This window comes from Xenia sp. Carnegie-2017, unplaced genomic scaffold (assembly GCF_021976095.1).
Source record: "Xenia sp. Carnegie-2017 unplaced genomic scaffold, XeniaSp_v1 HiC_scaffold_14, whole genome shotgun sequence".
Taxonomy (NCBI): Eukaryota; Metazoa; Cnidaria; class Anthozoa; order Malacalcyonacea; family Xeniidae; genus Xenia; species Xenia sp. Carnegie-2017.
Genome location: NW_025813447.1, coordinates 2,908,268 through 2,924,484, shown reverse-complemented (window position 1 = coordinate 2,924,484; position 16,217 = coordinate 2,908,268). Strand labels below are relative to the sequence as shown.

Sequence of the window (16,217 nt, the reverse complement as noted above, 5' to 3'; positions counted from 1 at the left end):
AACACAACAAACATAAACGCCACCGAAGAAAGACGTCAAAATTCACAAGTCTTGTCTGAACAATCAAGAATACTAATAAGGTGCGTTATGCTTCCACCAACTAGTTTTTAGCATTTTTAACGAACGTGTATGTAGTGGAAAGGTAATCGGTCAATATTTTCATCATACCGAGTTCTGTCCACATCATAAATCTGTATAATATAGATGAAATTGATCATTGAATTCTCAATCACGGCTGTAGATGTCAGCTGATTCCCATGCAAAAAATGGCGGTATCGGTCAATTACTGCTACGATTTAGCCACCAAATTTGCCGTTTTTCAGAAAATAATACATTTTTTCATCCACCCTGAAAAGAGTGAAGAAGAAAAACGCATTTGGGATTTAGGCATAAGCAATATATATTTGATGTTGGAAAATGACCAAGGAAGATTTGTTAAAACACAGTCAACCAATAATCATGCTGTAATAAATCATGCTGTTGCATCGGTATGTCTGTAAAATATGCCCAATGAATCTTCACCAAGTGTGGACCTGATAAGGATATTTTCAGAAAAGAAAGCAAGATTAACAAAAGTTGTGTAGTATATCACGCTTACATACTTTTCCAGTATTTAGTCGTTATAAGACGTAGAAACGTTTATTTTAGCAGATCTTACAACTTGGCTTTCGCGACATACCAAGTGTTTTGACATCGTCATGGGTGTTAGACCGGTTCAAATCGTCGCCACTGACGAAGAAGAACACGTTTTTACATTGAACGAGGATGCTCTTGAAGAAATTTTGTTAAGCGACAGTAGAATACGAGACAAAAGGTTGTTGTGATTTCCGTTGCTGGGGCTTTTCGTAAAGGAAAGTCATTTCTGTTGGATTTCTTCCTGCGTTATCTGGATCGAAAGGTACGAAAAAATGTGGAATTGAATTAGTGATTTACTTGTGGATAATCGACGTACTGTAGTACATAGATTGATGAAATTTGCAAATTTTATCACTTTATTTTGTTTTTGAATGGAAAAGTTTTGCTATGATTTGGTAATTTCTACGGTGAAATTCTTCCTCAGATTATTTAAAATAGAATCGATGTTATTGTCGATTTCAGTTAACTTTTCAAATGGCGGTTGCCAAGTTACTTTCTAATGTTGCCAACTACATTTCCAAATATGGAATATTCGTTATGAACTTGTCAACTTGAGTTGACAAGTTGTGTACTTGAGTACTGAAGTTGGGAACTTGAGTACTGAAGTTGGGAACTTTAGTACCGAAGTTGTGAACTAAAGTTGCGAAGTACTAGCAAACGCGAAAGGTCTTTGTACCCTGTAGACATTTGGCAATGAATCCGTTCAGTAAGCAAGGAAAAGCTTTAGCAATTCTAATCCGTTTGACGGCCCTCTAAGAGTGTTATAATGCGATACGCCGTTTACATTATGTAATAAATTTACAGTAGATGTGGCACTAGAAGAGTATCGTTGGATTTTAAATGCAGTAGTACCCTGCATACTGTGCCCTCGACGTCTGTTGCCACTCGTAACAACTACAGGCGACTCATCAAAGAAATGCATACGGTTGCAATCAATCAATGAAATATTTGCTACGTAAGCTTCTAACTTCTCCATAACGTCCGGCCGTTCTGTCTCTCGAGGAATTTGACTTATTATCTTGTAAGAGTAACCAAGATCTTTATTCAAAATTCTACTAATGGATGACCTGCTAGGTAAGTTTGCTGGAAGGCAAACTTTGATATTTTCTAGGTGTTGCTGAATCTCTTTTGCGTAAATAGATGGTTTATTAATTTTTAGATATTCAGCGTATGCAATAACGTCATCTGTACGCGTGGTTCGAACATCACGTTCGCCCTGGCGAGGTGCAATAGAACCAGTGTCTACCCATAGATCTATTATAGTTGATATAGTCTTATACGGTAGATTTAGTTGTTTCAAAATGTTTGTCAAACGCTGGTTATTTAACCACCTTTCAAGTATTTCATTTCTTACTTCTATTGCTAAAGCTTTTCCTTGCTTACTGAACGGATTCATTGCCAAATGTCTATAGGGTACCAAGACCTTTCGCGTGTGCCAGTACTTCGCAACTTTAGTTCACAACTTTAGTACTAAAGTTCCCAACTTCAGTACTCAAGTTCACAACTTCAGTACTCAAGTACACAACTTGTCAACTCAAGTTGACAAGTTCATAACGAATATTCCATATTTGTAAATGTAGTTGGCAACATTAGAAAGTAACTTGGCAACCGCCATTTGAAAAGTTAACTGAAATCGACAATAAAGAGGTCTGTTTAGTAATAATAAACAAGCCTGGCGCTTGTTGTCATTCATGCAACATTTTTAAAATCTTGTTGCTTCACTGTAGAATCATTAAAATTAACACCTGTTAGCAATTGCTTATTTTAGTATTGTACTAAAATTTGAATAATAATCTAACATTTATTTCTTGGAGTTGGGAATGCAGTGGCTACAAATTACTGAGATTTGGTTTACATTTTTCTAATCCAGCTATTATCCTCTCTCTCGTTGATGTGGATTTTTATTTAACTAAATTTTTTATACTTAAATTATCAGAAGAATACATTGCACAAGTCTACTGTGTGCATAAAGTTATTAGTTTATTTTGAATAACTTTAATTTCATTACTCATCCCTTTGACCATGTCATACTTAGGAAAGTCCAGACCATTGGCTTGGTGATGACAAAGAAGTGTTGACTGGTTTCTCATGGAGAGGTGGCGCAGAGCGTGAGACTACTGGCATCCTTCTTTGGAGTAAACCCTACCTTTGTACATTACCTGATGGAGAAGAGGTTTGCAGCCTCTTTTAGCCAGAATAGTTATAATCTCAAATTTGTCAACAATGGATACATGTTTATTTTGTAGGTTGCAGTTATTCTCATGGATACTCAGGGATCATTTGATTGCTTACAAATTGTCAAGGATTGTGCCACTGTTTTTGCCTTGAGCACAATGTTGAGCTCAATACAGGTAAATGGATATAAATGCATGTGCTGATACTTTATAATTAGAGATATTGTTTTTGTTGTGAGTAATATTTACATTTCCATAATTTAGTAAGAACACAATGGTTGTAAGACATTTAAAATAAACAAATTTTCTTCAAGCAAACATGTTTTGGCATACTTTATGCCATCTTCAGTGCAAAGTGAATACTATCACTATAACTTATAGTCGTGTAAACTTCCTGTATTTATTCACTTCGCACTGAAGATGGCATAAAGTATGCAAAACATGTTTGCTAAAAAAATTGTTTATTTTAAATATTTACATTACTGACATATTTACCTAGTACAATGCAATTTGTAAAAGTTTAAGGTTTAAAGTAAAAAAAGAAATATGACCTAACATTTTAATTTCTATGTGGCCAGCCAAGTAAAATTTTGCAAGCAATTTTTACTTTTGAATTACCAATTGTCAATACCAGCTATATTTGTTTCCATTACAATCACATGTCATAGTCATAATCTAAGATAATAATATCATAGTCATAATCTAAGATTTAAACTTACATTTTCAGATCTACAACATTACTCAAAACATCCAAGAAGATGATTTGCAACATCTCCAGGTTAAATTATAAGCCTCTTTCTATGTTTATTCTTTGTATTTTACATCTTGGCGTGCTGTAATTCAGCTAGTATGTGAATCATCAGTTTGCATTATGCAATTTTCAGATTGTTTTTGCTGAAATTAGAAATGCACATCTCTTTTTTAAACTATATGCAAAAAAAGTAAATCTTAGACATTGATTTCTAGACCACAAATTGAAATATGGTTTTCAACATAAATTTTTACTGGTCATTTTAGGCAAGTACGATGTATGTAGTACAAGTATTTTCAATCAAATAAATGTACAATTTAGAAATATGAGTTTACTGTTGTGCACATCATAATTACCTACAAAGTATTTGTTTGAATGAGACTCCAAGTTAGTAGTTTCATGTTACATCAATCTCATTCTGATTCTGGTGGTACAGTGAGTTTTCTTGAAAAAAAGTTGTACATCATTTTTGTCAACTAACTGCACCGCTGTCACTTTTGTTCTGTGTTATATATAAAGCTCTGTGATATTATACATAAATATATGCTTGTATATTGATATAGCTTTTCACTGAATATGGTAAACTTGCAATTGAAGAAAGCTATGCAACACCATTTCAAGTTAGTACTTAGTTGAATCCTATATAGTTTGATGAGGCATTGTATGTGTGTTTTATCTTTGCATACTTCATGGGCATTAAAGAAAACTTCGTTACTGTATGTATAGCCCTAGCATACTTTAAATTAGGATTATGCTCAAATTTGTTTGTTTGGGGCTCAAGCCAGGTGTCTTCATTGTGTCATTTTGCTCAACCTTGAATGGTCTGACGATATATGCTACCATTCGAGTGGTTGTTTTTTTTTGTGCTTATTGTTTTTGTTGTTATTGTGACTGTGAACTCTGCTGCAGCTGATTCCTAGTGTGAGTTGCGTAAACAGAAGTCAGAGCCTGAGTCTGCACAGCTCTAAGCTCAGCATCTTTACAGTTGATCTTATGTTAGCTTTCATAGCTAATTGTGGAACTTTAGCCCAACTTTATTGTTTTGGTATATCGTTTACGACAATGGAAAAAGGATTATTGTTTTATTTGTTTTTTAGAGTTTGTTGATTTTGGTTCGTGACTGGAGTTATGAATACGAGGCCCAGTACGGGTACACTGGTGGTGATATGATCCTGAAGCGACGTCTTGAGGTACAAACCAAACCTATATGTAGTACCTTTGTACTTGTATGTTTTTACATATTGTTTTATGCTATACATCTTCATCAGTTCTGTTTATACTTTATTAAGCAACCATTAGGCACGCATGCGAAGATATTTTATTAAATTTGAAAACATCGAATTTCTTTATAGAACATTTGTCATGTAAAAAGTTTGTATGCCAGAAAGTTTCTTTTCATGTTTCTGTAGACTCTTGCACACAGGGTTAAACCTTTACTATATTTATATTTACACGTTTATAACATTTATAATTCTAGTCCTTTACTTTAAATTTCTAAATCCTTATTGGTGTTTTATCCCATGTTCAGACAAAGCCAAAACAACACAACGAATTGTTGCAAGTTCGAAACCATATCCGATCATGTTTTGATGATATCTCTTGCTTTCTTATGCCACATCCTGGTCTTAAAGTTGCAGCCAGCAAAGATTTTAAAGGCGAACTTTCCGGTAATAATATGTAATAATAAGTTAATAAGTTCAATATATGAATATCCCCTCCAATTAACTGTCGATGATAAATTGCAGTTTACGTCACTGCTGGTTCTTATTTAGATATCCATTTACACGAAGGTCGACGGTCTCTCATTTATATTTCTTTATTTTTAAGTTATGGAAGATGACTTCAAACATCATCTCAGCCAACTTGTGCCGTCCTTACTAAGCCCTGACAATTTAGTTATCAAAAAAGTTAACGGACAGCCCGTCACTTGTCTTGGTCTTGTTGAGTATTTTAAGGCAAGTGTATTGAGGGCTTTTTAGCCTCGTCCCAGACCTTTTATCGCTGCCAATATTTTCATTTGGGAATTGAAGCGGACATTGTTAGGTTCTTTGTTCGTTCACCAAGAATTTCATATAAGAAACATTTAATTTCTTGCTGTTGCTCTTCATTTTGTTATGACTATTTTTCGCTTAGTGTCGAGAAGCTTGTTTTAAATTTCTGAGCGCATGTTTTGAATTTTCATGTTTGTCCTCTAACTATCGAATCAGTATGGTTTTGACCATTTTTGATTGGAAGATTTATGAACACGTGGGCATGTACTTGAAATGTCGACTGAATTTTCAGTGTTACACCGAAAAGTAATGAGAGATTCATTGAACATCACGAATTTATATTATAACATTATAAAAGAAACCGTTTCAAACTTTTGCTTGTCATTTTTAACAAGGCTTACATGAAGATCTTCCAAGGCGATAAGCTACCAGAACCCAAATCTATGTTTCTTGTAAGTAATGACGAATTGTTATTCATTGCTAAATAATACTTGTGATTAACCTTTCTAAAATGCTTCTTTTAAATTGTGTGTAATCAACTGCATGCATTACATAGGCAATGTATCCACACTACGAATCTGTAGTGAACTAAAATTGCTCATTACACCTAAAGAAGACTATAATTATAGCTTGTAGTTGTAGTAGGAGCTGGAGTTGTAGTTGTAATTGTAGCTATAGCTGTAGTCGTAACGTTGTTGTTGTTGTTGTTTTTGTTCTTATAGTTTTAGTTATATATCGTTTTGTGTAACTGTAGTTTTTTTCCTGTCTTGTTATAAGACGTCTTTTTTCTTGTCGCAGGCGACTGCAGAGGCAAATAATTTGGCAGCATTAGCAAGTGCAAAAGATCATTACCTGCACAAAATGGAAAAGGTCAGTAGTGATTTGCTGCCAAAGCATGTATTCTTTATCTTGAAGGGTGTTTCGTTGTTTAAGCTATACTCCATGGAGACTAAGGTCAAGCAATAGAAACCATTTGAACTGAATATATGCCTGATAAACATGCCCTACTGGTACTTGAGCAAGCTCCCGCTAATTATTGTTTGTATATTATCTATATTTGACAATGACAATGCGTTTAGCTTATGTTGTTTTCAGTTGACCCTCTCATTAAACTGTCGTGTAAAACTAAAGTTGTTTTTTCGCTATAGATTTGTGTGGGTGACACTCCATTCCTTAACCCAGATGAGCTGGATAGACGACACGAGAAATACAAGTCTGCAGCCCTGGGTATGTTTCATACCACTCGGAAAATGGGAGGCGAAAACTTTAGCAAAGAATTTGCTGAAAAACTTGAAACGAATATCGATGACGCCTACATAAACTTTGTCAAATTGAACGATGGAAAGAAAATCTTTAATTCTGCTCGAACTCCGGCGGTTTTCTTCGCCATCATGTTGTTGGCGTATCTTTTGTCAGGTCTTTTTGCAATCGTTGGTGTCACGTCGTTTGTAATGTTGTGTAATTTTGTCATTGGTTTCTCGTTGCTTGCGATAGTCGCGTGGGCCTATATCCGATTTAGTGGCGACTTCCGCAACAAAGGGAAACAATTAGATGACGTTGCTGAAGTGGCCTGGGACAAGGTATGTTGCTAGATAACGTGAATTTGGTTCGACATCAACTTCTTACGTTATGTGGTTGGCTGAAAAGTTTTATTCAATCATTATGTTTCTTATTTTTTTGGTTTTAATTCTCTTTTGTTGTGCTGTGCAATATCATAGAAAATTTAACATTTTGTAGTGTGCGAATATCCAGTCGTCAACTAAGTAGTTACTAGTCATGATTTTAAAGAATAACTTTTTCGTAAAAAGGGTGATAAATTTCGAAGAAAAAGATAGGCTCCATTGTTAAACAAAAGACCACATGTAAAGATACAAATCTTGCATTTTCTCTTATTTCACAGGTTATGAATAGAGTTTATGAGAAAATACTGGACAAAGGGAAGAAATCAATTACATCATCGATAAGTGGAAGTGCAAATACCAGCAGGGCTGATAGTAAGAAGGAAAAGTAAGCTAGAGTATTTCATGCCCGAGTTATATTTCCAGTGTCCTTAATTACATCGGGATTATCTGTAAAAAAATAATCTGTATGATCAAGACTTTAATCGTGCAGATAAGAAATATATGCTTAAGACTATTGGATCGTTTAACATTATTGATATTGGCTTCCAAGTCGTGTAACAATAGTCATCTGACTTCGAGTATCAAATAATGCTTATTGTGATTGTGAGAAGTGGAAAACTCGTATAATTCATTCAAAATTTACTTGGTTGTGAAGTAGAGCGAACAGGAACCAATATTTTCCCATCGTTTAGCATTATTTTTGAAAATAAAATGTTGTACATATTGAAGTTATTTTGGGATTTTTGTATGATTAGTTCAAAATTCTTTTTTATGGGTTTTCTTCTAGCAAGTAGGCATCTTTTATTTTCGCGGGGTGTTACTTTTGCTTATTTATGTATAGCGACAGTTTTGCTCCATATCAGCCTACTTAGGCAATGGTGATTGGTAATGATGCAAATGAATGAACGAGAAATATGTTAGGCTATGTTGTTGCTTTTACTATGGCTTGATGGTAGAATTTTTTCCTATGAACCAGTATGAGTATCTGTTCGTGGGGTGTTCTACAGATGTCAGATATGTTTGACTTGCTTGTTCATACACACAACTACAGTCTTTTTAAATACAGTCTTTGGGAGTTAGGTGTATGAACTATAACAGGGAGTTAGTGTTACTAATATTGTTATTAATTGTTAGAGCAATCGAAAACAGCTTGTACTTTCATTAGTATTGCTCTCGCTTGTTGTGACAATGTTATTGACGAATGTTGAATGAACAAGGCCTGAACAACATTGTTTCAACAACAGATATTAAGCTTGTTCTGAAGGACTACTGAAGGACTACTGAAAGACGAAACTGAAGGTCTACTGTGCCATAGTAATACCAACTCTGCTGTTTGCATGTGAATCCTGGACTGTTTACCAGAGGCATGCGAGACAGCTGAATCACTTCCGCACAACCTGTCTCCGTCGGATATTGAGAATCAAGTGGCAAGACAAGGTGCCAGACACAGATGTCCTCTCTCGATCCAATCAGCCATCCATCTACACCTTACTGTAGAGAGCACAGTTCCGATGGGCAGGCCACATTGCTCGCATGCCAGATGAGCGGATACCTAAGCAACTGCTTGATGGTGAGCTCTCCAACGGCAAAAGATCAGTCGGAGACCAGAAGAAGCGGTTCAAGGACACATTAAAGACCTCACTGAAGTCCTTTAACATCAACACCGCAATATGGGACAAACTAGCAGGGAACCGATCAACCTAGCGCGATCTCATCTTCAAGGGCTGTCAAGCATCAGAAGAAAGGCGGACTGTGGAAGCCAAACTGAAACGTGAGCTGCGGAAATCAAGAGCAGCCAGTGCTTCAACATCAGATGCATCTCTGGTTTGCCCTTCGTGTTCGAGAACATTCCGTGCCAAGATTGGGCTCCTTAGCCAACTCAGAACTCACCGTACCCAGCCTTCTAGTATTTGAACTAACCTGTCAAGGTCATCATCGCTTGCGATGGACGAACAACAAACATAAGTGTTTTATTCGGAATTTACAGCCCAACGCTCTTTGTTGTCAGAAAATTACGCAAACACCTTCAAGTGCACGGGATGTTTTTCATGTTATACTTATCATGTATATTACATACCTGTGCTCATCTATGACGTGTTAAAATAACCTCACAAAGCAAAATACTTCGTTTTGTCTAAATAACTGTTTTTGTAGAAAGAATCCTGTTTCGTATTTCTTTGCCGATGTTCAATAAGACTTAATACGTGCAATTTAATTGAACTTAATAATTGGTTCATGTTGTAATATCTTTTTATTTCGCTCTTAAATATCAATAGTAACCTCCTTACATGCTATCGTTTTTTATGTCTCTTTCTCACTCGTTCTCATCCCTAAAAATAGTTCCTGTCACCTGTCCAATTCTTATCAATCATAACATAAATTAAACTATTAAAGTATCTGTTTACTACACATGTAAAGTTCATGTAAAGTTCGACGTCTAAACTAGGCCTATAATAACGGTCTTTAAAAGGAACAATTCGGTGAATGCAATTGTTACGAAAGCGAAGAAAGCAATTTTTTGAAACTAGTAGTAACCCGATTGCTACAGTAGGTTGATGGTAGTTAAATGGTGACAAGATTTGTCAGTCAAATTTGAACATAGTTATGTCTAGTGAAGAAGGAACATGCGGTTAACATGCAATGCTAACTATGCAGTTACCCGATACGGCTCTTGATTATGAAACAATAATTCCACACTTTCATGCTACGTAAGCGGTTGTTGTCAGTAGCAGAGGAGGAACATCAATTATAGTTTCCCCTGAAGCAAACTTAAAACACATAAACAGACCACTGCAGACGTTAACTTGGGCATTTCGCACGCCGGAATAAAAAAAAACTGGCCAAAATGTAAAAGGACATCACATGCAGTAAACACAAAGGAACAAAAGAGTTCACTTGCTTTAAAATACAACGATAAAAAAGTTGTATTAGATAAAAGTTAGAATTTTTAATTGTAATAGAGCAGAAGATTGGGACTTAAAAATTCGGAATGTACGTCATTTTTCTTTTCGGTTAGAAAGTGGCATTTTAATTCTCTTTTTTTTTCTAAATGTTAAAAGACATCAAGTACGTATGTGTTCAAACTTCTTGTTGTACATATTTATCCCAATTTGTGAAAAGTATTGAATACTTGGGAAATGGAGTTGCTATAAATATATGCAATTAAAAAGTCACCCCGTTGGGAAAAGAAAACTTCCTTCACGGTTATTGTTAGGCGAGCGAAGATTGTATAGTTTTCAAAAAGTAGTAGTGACGTGATTGCAGAAAACTGGTAGTCGTTGATTGATAGTAATGTTAGTGTTAGTCAAATTTGAACTAAACAGATACTTGTTAAGAAAGAACATACAATTAACATACTATGTATGCTAAACATGTTGTTACCCGGTACGCCTACTGGCTATGCGACAATATCCGGTACTTACATGCCCACGTAAGTGATTGCCATTTGTAGAGGAAGAAAGTGAATAGTTAAATTGTTCGTGTTGAAGCAAACTCTAAGCACAAAGAAGATGTCAAGTGTCAAGACATAAGTTGGCACAAGTTTCATCAGAATATTGTCGTAAGTTAAACGCATTTGTCGAAAGTACTGCAAATTTGCTTCAATTCGCATTTTGGGAATACGATGTTCTTACAGTTAATTTGACACTCCCAGTGATGTTACGAAATACGAAGTTCGTTAAATTACAAATGACAAATTTAGTTTATGAACTTCGATACACGATACTCTTTGGGAAACATTATCTTTCATGTAATGATTTAGAATTTGTTATACCATCTTGTGTAATTACGACACTTTTACAGCAGTGGCTGACATACTACACAAAAAGACAGGAATTTTCATTGCACATTTATTTGTACCAAAACTAAGGCACAAATGATGTGTGGGCTCACAGATTAAGCTTTATTTCAATTTGGATTGAGCTAAACTGTTAACCATCATCAATGTTACTCATACATGTGCTAATCATCAGCAGCATAGCATATCAGCAGATATAGTCCTACTGCGTAAATTATAAACATTACGATGCATTATTCATGTCTTTTAATTAATAGTTTTGATACTTGGTACCAGCACAGGAGGCCTGATCGCGTTTGGTTTAGTTGGCGGAAATAAAGTTGGCAACGATCATGAAAGGAAACGGATGATTGTGGAAGAATGGATTCATATGTATCTCACAAACACTGGAGAAATTTTCAAGAAGACATATCCTCATTGGGTTTTTTCTCACATACCCGTGTTGTCCAGGATTCCACTAATAAAATATTCACAAGATAACGTGAAAAAAGCTCTATATGATCAGTTTGGCGAATGCAGCTTGAGTGATTTAGGTGGAGCGAATCCTTTGAAAAACGTCGCTGGAGCTGTTGCAAGAAAAATCAGCAAAAACAAAGATCTCGTACTGTTCGATACAGCAAACAAAGACTACGAAAATTGCAAAGCTTACGAAGTCTTACTAGCAACATCAAATGCTCCAGTTTACTTTAACACTCCAGTTGTGATTGGCAACGATAAATTTGTCGATGGAGGTGTTGGTGGAAATTGGCCTTTGGCACAAGCAATTCCCAGAGCACAGGAACTTTTTGGAAAAGATGATAAAGACGTAAAAATTGTTTCGGTTTTATCAATTGCACCTCCCTCGTCTTCACAATCAGAAATTCCTTCTAATGGTGGTCTTACAAGTTGGTTACATTATTTTATCAACGAATCATCCAATGGAAACGCAGTGTACAACGACGTTGTGAAGCAACATAAATGGGACAAAATTTTGTTTCAAAGGTTGTCGCCACGTGGTAAGAGCTTACAATCGTTTAAGCTTGACGATGTCGATGTCCAAAAGATGTTAGATGACATGGAAAAAGAAAAGGCTAAGGATGACATGTTTCTCGTCGACGTTGTTGCCACTGCAATGGTTGTTGTCTTTACGTCTGTTGAAAAAGTGAAAAATGAGCAGAAAACCACGTTGACCACAGCAGCACAACTTGCTAAAGTTGCAGGACTTGCCTACCAAAGCAGGAAAGAATATGAATCAGCAATCGTTTCGTACAAAACAAGCAAACATCTGCAAAAGAAAGTCGGCATTGATTTCACTTATTTCGAAGTCTCATATATAATCGCAAAATGCACAAAAGAACAGGGGAAATTTCAATGGGCAATGAACCTATTTAAATCCAACATTAAAATCCTAGTTGGCCATCAAGGTGACAAAAAGATTGATGATATACTGGTTGATACTTTGATCGAGATAGCAGACTGTTACCTGGCAACTTTTCGATATATAGTGCGGAAAAATACTTGAATGAAGTTCTTACAAAAGATATTATCAATGAGGAGAAATTTGCATGTGTCTTAACCAAGGAAGCATGGTGCAAACAGCAACGAGGTAAAATTGAGGAAGCTTTCAATCTTTACAAGAAGGCAGACACATACACTGCAGACGACCTTAACCCTGAAAAAGCAGAAATTCTAAATAACATTGGATTATGTTTCTTAAGTCTTGGAATGAAAGAAAAAGCTTTCGAGTTTGTTCGCCAAGCCCAAGACATAAGAAAGAACTTAAATACACCGAATAAGGATTCCCTAAAGGCTGAATCTCTTTTCAACGTTGGGTTTTGCTTGTTGAAGAAAGGTGACTATGAGGAGGCTATAAAAAATCTGGAGGATGCTAAAGTTAGATACGATCAACTTGGGGACGAGATAAGCATTTCCTTAGCACTGAGAAATTTGGAAGCATGCCTGTCTTTAAAAGATCCCCCAAAATACGACCTTGCTTTGGTTTACGCCCAACAGGCTCTGGAAAAGATAAAAAATTCTGTCCTTCATTACTACAATCCTGGAATTGCTAGGAGCTTGTCAGTTCTTGGTCTCTGCCTTTTAAAGGCGGGAAAATTTAAAGAAGCAAAGCAAAACCTGTTAGAAGCTTTGGATATAATCGAAAATTTGTTTTCAGAAGACCATCCATGGCTGATAGACATTTATCAGCTGCTCTACGAATTGTATATCATAGATGGCGAGCAGAAGGAGGCCAAGGAATACGAAAAGAAAAAGATGAAAATAGTCAGCGAGATAGAAAAAATGGCCAAGAATATAGAAAAGAACATAGAAATAAGGTGGAAGCCTCTTCCAGATAATCCCTCTTCTAAGAAGAATGGAAAGAGTGAAAATTAAGTTTAAAAATACCAGACCTTAGTTTAATTTGACTGTTCTTTATCAATATGAAATATAAGTAAGCCATGCATATAATCAGTTGCTAACGCCTGAAATTCGCGATTGCGTGTATTTTAAGGAAAGCCAGTATAATTTAGGACAGAAGATCGTTTGTTGTAAAAACTCAGCAAGAGAAACTGAAGAATGGAAGTACATCTACTTATTTGTATGGAGGATTCTCTTTCGTTCAAGAGTACCTGCATAAGATCATTTATATATTGCACGCAAAAGTTTACGTTGTAATCCTAATAATTTTTATTTTGCTTTACCTGAAAGGTTCGTAGAAATAATTAATCATGTACTGAATGTAGGAAGTCACCAAATAAACATACATAAAAACCGATATTTATTGATAACTGTAAACCAAGAAAAGGCGACAAAATTGCTTGTTGGAAGTTGGCTGTCATCAATCTTAAAGTAGCCATAGCATTAGCAGGTAGTAAGTCGGAATTGAAATATTTACCTTGTAAGGTTGGCTTTGATACAGCATAATATGAAACATAACAAGTTTTCGTACCTTAATTCGGTCCATTACCTTTAATTGTGCAGGTCTATTTTCATGGCATCTGACGCTGTCTGGTACTTGGTTGGCGTGAGTGAACTGTAATAACAGATACTGCTAGTTCTATTGATAACCAACCAGATAAAAGGAGTAAAATAAACTAATTATAAGTTCAGCTGATTGATTTAACAGTATTATCACTACATGGCTCATTTCTTTCTTTTTTTGAAGAATCACTGATATCTATAGGTTAACGCTTCTGCCGCCAAGATTGAAACCGAAAGATACCCAATTTGCACACGTTCCACTTTCTCAGACTTTGGCAAATTAAAGCGTGAGGGTTAACCATCATGCATTGCGCGCATTCGCCTATTTTCATATGAGAGTCTCGATATATTTCACGTTGACTTAAACAATTTTACAGTTCCTCTTCTACAGAACAAAAATTCAAGAAATTGTAGAAACCCATGTATCAATTATTATTACTAAAATAATCATTCAACAACATTTGCAGCTATAGCGAAGGATTAAATCACAAATACTCTCGCAAGTTCTCTCGTGCTTCAAACAATGGCCGGTTACGTGCAAAATGCCTGCTGGTTGACCCTTTTTTAAATGCTTTACAAGCCTTCCTTGATAGTATTTTTTCTTTTCAGAAGTTTGTTCAAGAAGTAAAAACAAAAAAGAGACTTTATGTTACCAAAGTGTGGCAAGTAAAGTGGCACGAATAAAACATACGCAAACGAGCGAACTTCCTGCTTCAATTTTAGTGTTATTTTTTTGCACGTGAATGCTTTATCCAGTTGCATACGCCAACAAATGTATATAGTGTCACTGGTCACGTTACTTGTCGGACGAAAAGAAACTCCGCCGAAATCTTATCGCAACAAAATCCTCATAATATGCCCTTTTTACCAATGCAGTTTTTGACATATTTAGAATATTGACGTGAATGAATTCATAGGCGAAACCATCGTTAGTCAAGATAAATTAAAGGTGCTCAGTTTAAATTAAAAATACCTTCAAAACAAAACTATTGGCTATGAATTTCTAAAGAAGAAAACTCACAAATCAAGTTCTCCCAATAAGATATTTGGAAATGTAGCTAAGTATATGCAAAAATGAGCTGCAGTAATGTGTACCCAAACCCTCTTCCGTTACTGAGTTTTGTCATGGTACGTGACATGGTGGTAAAAACAAAATATTTCTCGATTAAGAAATAACTAATGTTTGTGGATGCAGATCGTCCACGTTAGTAGAGTACTGAGAACGACTGTTGGTATTGACGTAGACTGACGTTTCGACAACCTTAGCGGTAGTCATCTTCAGAGTCAAGTGAGGAGACAGGTTAGCCGTATTTGTTATCTGGTATTTGCAAAGTAAATGCTAATGATGGGAACGTTGTTTAGTTAATGTTGATAATGTAAACATGTCAGGCAAATGTTGATGACGAAGCCGTTGCCAAAAAATGCTCCAATCACCTGTTGTTCAAGCTAACGCTAAGGTTGTCGATACGTCAGTCAACATCAACAGGAAGAGTCCTTCTCAGGACTCTACTAACCTAGACGACCTACATTTACAAACATGTCACGATACTCCTGGGTTGAAGCCGTTTACTTTTAAGAAATAACTAATGCTAATGATCTGAAATTTACATAGACGAAAGAACTTGCAGACTGGCAACGCCAGTGAAGGAATCCCATTTCGTGGAATCACCCCTCTGTCATATTTCCCAAGTATCTTTGAGGGGTAAAAGCCGGCCTCTAGCCTATATTTTCAAGCGCTTATAGTCAAATTTGAGGCTAAAAAGCCGGCCTCTAGCCTATATTTTCAAACACTGATGGTCAACTTTGAGGGTTAAAAGCAGGCCTCTAAAAAATCTAAAGGACGCTAACGCTATATACGATCAACAAGGTAGCCAAAATGGCGTTTCTCTAGTATCGACAAATTTAGCAAAATGCTTAACATTAAAAGATACACCTGACTACGATCATGCCTTGGCTTACGTACAACAATCTAATAAAACGATGAAGAAAAACGTCAATGTAAAAATCCTGAATTTGCCTATGCCTTGATAGTTCTTGGTCTGTGTCTTTTCCAAAAGGAAGATTTCGAAAAGCAAAGAAAAACCTTTTAAAGGTTTTGGTATGAAAGATGGCGAGCAGAAGGAGGCGGAAAATTATGAAGCGAGAATGAAGAGTATATTCAGCAACATCGAAAAAATGGCCAAGAATATAGAAGCAACAAGTAAATTAAGATGGAAGTCACTTTCTTAGTTTTGCCTAGGACAATTAAAACAGTGAAAATTAGGCTTATAATATTTATGGGAAAAAATA

The 16,217-nt window shown here is 35.8% G+C and overlaps 1 pseudogene; it reads left to right on the top strand.

The window, feature by feature from the left end:
• The first annotated feature begins 689 nt into the window (after positions 1-689).
• LOC124435026 lies at positions 690-7,906 on the top strand (annotated as a pseudogene).
• Positions 7,907-16,217: the final 8,311 nt, after the last annotated feature.